The sequence below is a fragment of the Rhinopithecus roxellana genome, chromosome 20, assembly GCF_007565055.1.
Source record: "Rhinopithecus roxellana isolate Shanxi Qingling chromosome 20, ASM756505v1, whole genome shotgun sequence".
Classification (NCBI taxonomy): Eukaryota; Metazoa; Chordata; class Mammalia; order Primates; family Cercopithecidae; genus Rhinopithecus; species Rhinopithecus roxellana.
Genome location: NC_044568.1, coordinates 20,158,958 through 20,163,336, shown reverse-complemented (window position 1 = coordinate 20,163,336; position 4,379 = coordinate 20,158,958). Strand labels below are relative to the sequence as shown.

The 4,379-nt window shown below is 56.1% G+C and overlaps 1 long non-coding RNA gene across 1 annotated transcript; it reads right to left on the bottom strand.

Moving 5' to 3' along the window:
* Positions 1-316: 316 nt before the first annotated feature.
* Positions 317-2,169, bottom strand: LOC104655992. Its single transcript, XR_747050.1, has 2 exons — positions 1,895-2,169; positions 317-436 (listed from the first exon to the last, which is right to left on the bottom strand). It is a non-coding gene; the product is annotated as an uncharacterized LOC104655992 (long non-coding RNA).
* Positions 2,170-4,379: the final 2,210 nt, after the last annotated feature.

Below are 4,379 nucleotides of genomic sequence, written 5' to 3'. Positions count from 1 at the left end.
GTGAGGGCCTCATCCATGCTGCGGTGTGGGCCAGCCTGGAGAATGTCATGGAAGTGGAAGAAGCCAGACGCGAGGGCCACACGTGGCCAGCTGCATCCCTGTGACATGGCAGAGCAGACGGGGGCCCATGGGTGGTTGTCTGGGGCTGGCGGGGATGGGCAGTCATTGGGTGGTCTTTGGGGATGATGAAAAGACTTTGGAAGTAAACGGAAGGCATAGTACAGCATGTGCCTCATGCCACCTACTGTGCCATAGTTGAAAACCTTAATTTTATGTGCAGTGAGTTTCCCCTTAATTTAAAAAACAGGAAGAGAAATACCAGAGGATGAGAATTCTTTACTCATGGTGTGCTCTGTGCATGTGAGATGAATGTCATACCCCACACACTTGCAGACTCCCAGTCGGGTGCTGTTCCTGCCCTCCTGGAGTCAACAACCTGTACGAAGTCCCCAAAAGAATGGGATGGTGCCCCGGCAGCCTGGGGCTTTGAAAGCGGAGGCCGTCACCCAGGTGGACCCTGCCAGACCCCTCACTTAGGGGCGGCTGAGGGTGCACCAATCGGTGTGCTGGGACTCTGTGTTCTGACCACCGTGCTGGGGCCCTTTCTAGAAGCTTCCTGGAAGTGAGAGTCAGTTTTTGTGTAGGTGCAGGGAACGCGGGCCGGAGGCCCCATAAGGACGGGCACATCTCCCTCCCGGGGCCTCACTGGCCACACCTGCTTCAGGGGAGCAAAGGGGGCTGCTGGGGCGCTCGGGCCGTGGGAGGTGCCAGTCAGAAGGTGAGTGTGAAGCTCGGGCTGTGGGAGGTGCCTGTCGAAGGGCGAGTGTGAAACTGGGGCGCTCGGGCTGTGGGAGGTGCCCGTCGGAAGGTGAGTGTGAAACTGGGGTGCTCGGGGCGTGGGAGGTGCCAGTCAGAAGGTGAGTGTGAAGCTCGGGCTGTGGGAGGTGCCTGTCGAAGGGCGAGTGTGAAACTGGGGCGCTGGGGCCGTGGGAGGTGCCCGTCGGAAGGTGAGTGTGAAACTGGGGTGCTCGGGCTGTGGGAGGTGCCCGTCGGAAGGCGAGTGTGAAACTGGGGTGCTCGGGCTGTGGGAGGTGCCCGTCGGAAGGCGAGTGTGAAAACAGCAGTGTGGAAGCAATGGGAAGGTCTTTCCAAGGAAGTGGGTCTGGGGAAAACGAGGGGTGGTCAGGACGGGCTTCTGAAACATTTTTTAAATGTCTGTTTTCTCGTTATAAAGGCAATACATGCTCATTGTAGCAAACTTCAAAAATACAGGAAAGTAGAAAGCGGGAAAAGGCGCTGCGAATCTGCTGTCCAGACCTAACTGAGAACGCAAGGTGTGCTGCTGCCCTCAGGGCACGTGCCCACGCCTCCTCCTGCGCCCGCCCTCACATCTCCCCATCCGGCATGAAGCCGCTCAATGGCTATTTATGGGCTAAATTTTGGCCATGATTAAATTCCTGTGACTCAGTTTCCCTGGAAGCTCATGAGAGCCCAGGACGCCTTAAGTGGATGGAACGGCGACTCGGGACTCAGGGGAAGGCAGGCAGGATCACTGATGCACCTGCACTCCACCTGGCAGTAGCCTGCCTCAGTGGCTGCGGCTCAGTTTTGGGTGCTGTTTATCTCCTACGAACGAGGAAACCAGAGCTCTGAAAGCACCAAGGCTGGCCGAGGGTCCCCATAGAGAATTGAGGAGTGGGCTGGAATCCCCCCAACCAGTGCCCCTTGCTGAGCCTGGAGTGGGGTCTGAGTGTTAAACTCTCCAGGGGAAGCCCCCACCGAGGGTGCCCCCCCAGAGACCAGAGGGCTGGACATCCCAAATCCCTTGGAGCAGGTGCACCCCTCTGCCGCCTGGGAGGAAAAAAGCCCAGTGGGTTAGGAAAAAGCCGCTCACCCTTGCAAAGCTGCAGCGTCCTGGGCCTTGGACGCTCGTTCTAGTTTATGGTGAAAGCCAGGTGGGGCCAGGAACAGACTCTGTGCCTCTGAGGCAGCTGGACGCAGCTCTTGACGCAGAAGGTTGATTTTGTCTGGATCCCTCTTGACCAGACAAGGTAGGGTTAAGTGTGTGAAGGGGGAGAAGGGAATGCTTGAAACTTCCCAGCCCAGAGCCAGCCAGTGCGCAGAGACACAGCCCCAGCACACTGCTGCTGCTGCGGGCACCTGGGGCGTGGAGCCGGACACGGGGCAGCAGTCCCTCTGCAACCACACGCCACAGGGGATGAGCGCCGGCAGACACGCCCGCTTGCTCCAGGGTAAGTGCAGTGTGCGGCGTCTGGGGCGGCTCTGGGCGCTGGTGTCAAGGAGGTCAGAAGTGAAGTGTTTTCACGCAGGCCGGATTCGATGCGATTGGGCCATCCAGATTGACCATGGTGTTGATCACGATGCCTTCGGACTCGCAACCGAGGGGGTGCACTCAGGGGAATGTGCCATCTGGGAACGTCTTTCAGGCAAAACAAAGCATTTTGCTTTCCAATTGATAATAGAGAGTGCTGAACCCAATGCCAAGACCTCAGAGGCGAATTAATTTGGTGGGAAGAGTCCGTCTGTGTCTTTGATCTGACGTGGTTAGGGGCGTCCTCCCCAAGTAACAATTTCTATTAGCTGCTGACTTTGCCTTTTCTCCTCTTTGTGGCACGCTCCAGGTGACAGACTTATCTCTCAGCGCCCAGGTTGGGATATGCCGTGGACAGACTCAATTAGCTAAACATGTTGTTAATTGTGCATCTCATTACAGCTTTTTTTTTTTTTTTTTTTTTTTTTTTTTTTTTTTTGAGGAAAGTAAAACAAAGTGTGGAGGCGGAAGGGCTGGGTGCCCCGGCCATCCAGGGGCAGGATGAGTTTGGGGCTTGCAAGTCCACAGTGAATGTGAGGCAGGCACCGTCAATAATGAAGTGTCTTTACGATATTTGTAAGCACTAGGCTCTCCTCAATCCTTTTATTTGAACACGTTTCAAAGCAGACCCCTTCCTGGCACTTCTGTGAGGTGTCTGTTTCCCATTATAAAGCGGGGCCATGAACGAAAGTGATAATCGCGGCTTCCAAACATAAACTTCCTGAAACTCCTTTAGGAGGTTCCTCCATGATGTGCAGACATAACCAGAAAGCTGTCACACTGGGAGGTCGGCCGCCGGTGCGTCTTGGCTCCGTCGTGATCCTGGTGAGGGTGGCAGGTCGGGATTGTAAACTGCAGGAGGGGACTTAAGCAACAGAACAGGGAAGAAAATGGCTGAGTTTAGCAAAAGGCCGGTCTCAGAAGTGACGTCCCCCCTGCCCCCTGTCCCCCGCTCAGTGTCCTTACGCTTTGTGCAGAAATCCGGTGTGATCTAAGATACTGGTGTGGAATTCCCATGTGATGGCGATTTGTCATGCCTTCCAGTGTCCTGAGCAGGAACAGGACAGAGGGCGTTGGTGGCTTTTTAGTTAAAAACATAGGGCCTCGGCCAGGTGTGGTAGCTCACGCCTGTAATCCCAGCACTTTAGGAGGCTGAAGTGGGTGGATCACCTGAGGTCAGGAGTTCGTACAGCAGCCTGGCCAACGTGGTGAAACCCCATCTCTACTAAAAAATACAAAAATTAGCTGGGTGTGGTGGCAGGTGCCTGTAATCCCAGCTACTTGGGAGACTGAGGCAGGAAAATCACTTGAACCTGGGAGGTGGAGGTTACAGTGAGCTGAGATCGTGCCATTGCACTCCAGCCTGGAGGACAAGAGTGAGACTTTGTCTCAGAAAACAAAACAAAACAAACAAAAACAAACAAAAGAACATGAGCAGGGCCTCTCCCCCCGTGGGGTGGCTTAGGGACACAGAGCTTCCTGGCCACCCTTCGGCTTTGGTCCCATCTGTCCTCACAGCGGTCCAGGGACTAAATCACAAGGTACCAACATCCCTCTTCGTCCTTCCTGACTTCAAGGAGAGTTTCTTTGCAGACCCAGTACTTGGATTGGGCTGTGAAAGAGGAGGAACCCTCCCTGGGATAGATGGGGGTAGGTAGGGGTAGGTGGGGGTAGATGGGAGTAGGTGGGGGTAGATGGGTAGGTGGGGGTAGGTGGGGGTAGGTGGGGGTAGATGGGTAGGTGGGGGTAGGTGGGGGGTAGGTGGGGGTAGATGGGTAGGTGGGGGTAGATGGTAGGTGGGGGTAGGTGGGGGTAGGGTGGGGTAGGTGGGGGTAGATGGGGTAGGTGGGGGTAGATGGGTAGGTGGGGGGGTAGATGGGGGTAGGTGGGGGTAGGTGGGGGTAGGTGGGGGTAGATGGGTAGGTGGGGGTAGATGGGTAGGTGGGGGTAGGTGGGGGTAGGTGGGGGTAGGTGGGGGTAGATGGGTAGGTGGGGGTAGATGGGTAGGTGGGGGTAGATGGGGGTAGGTGGGGGTAGGTGGGGGTAG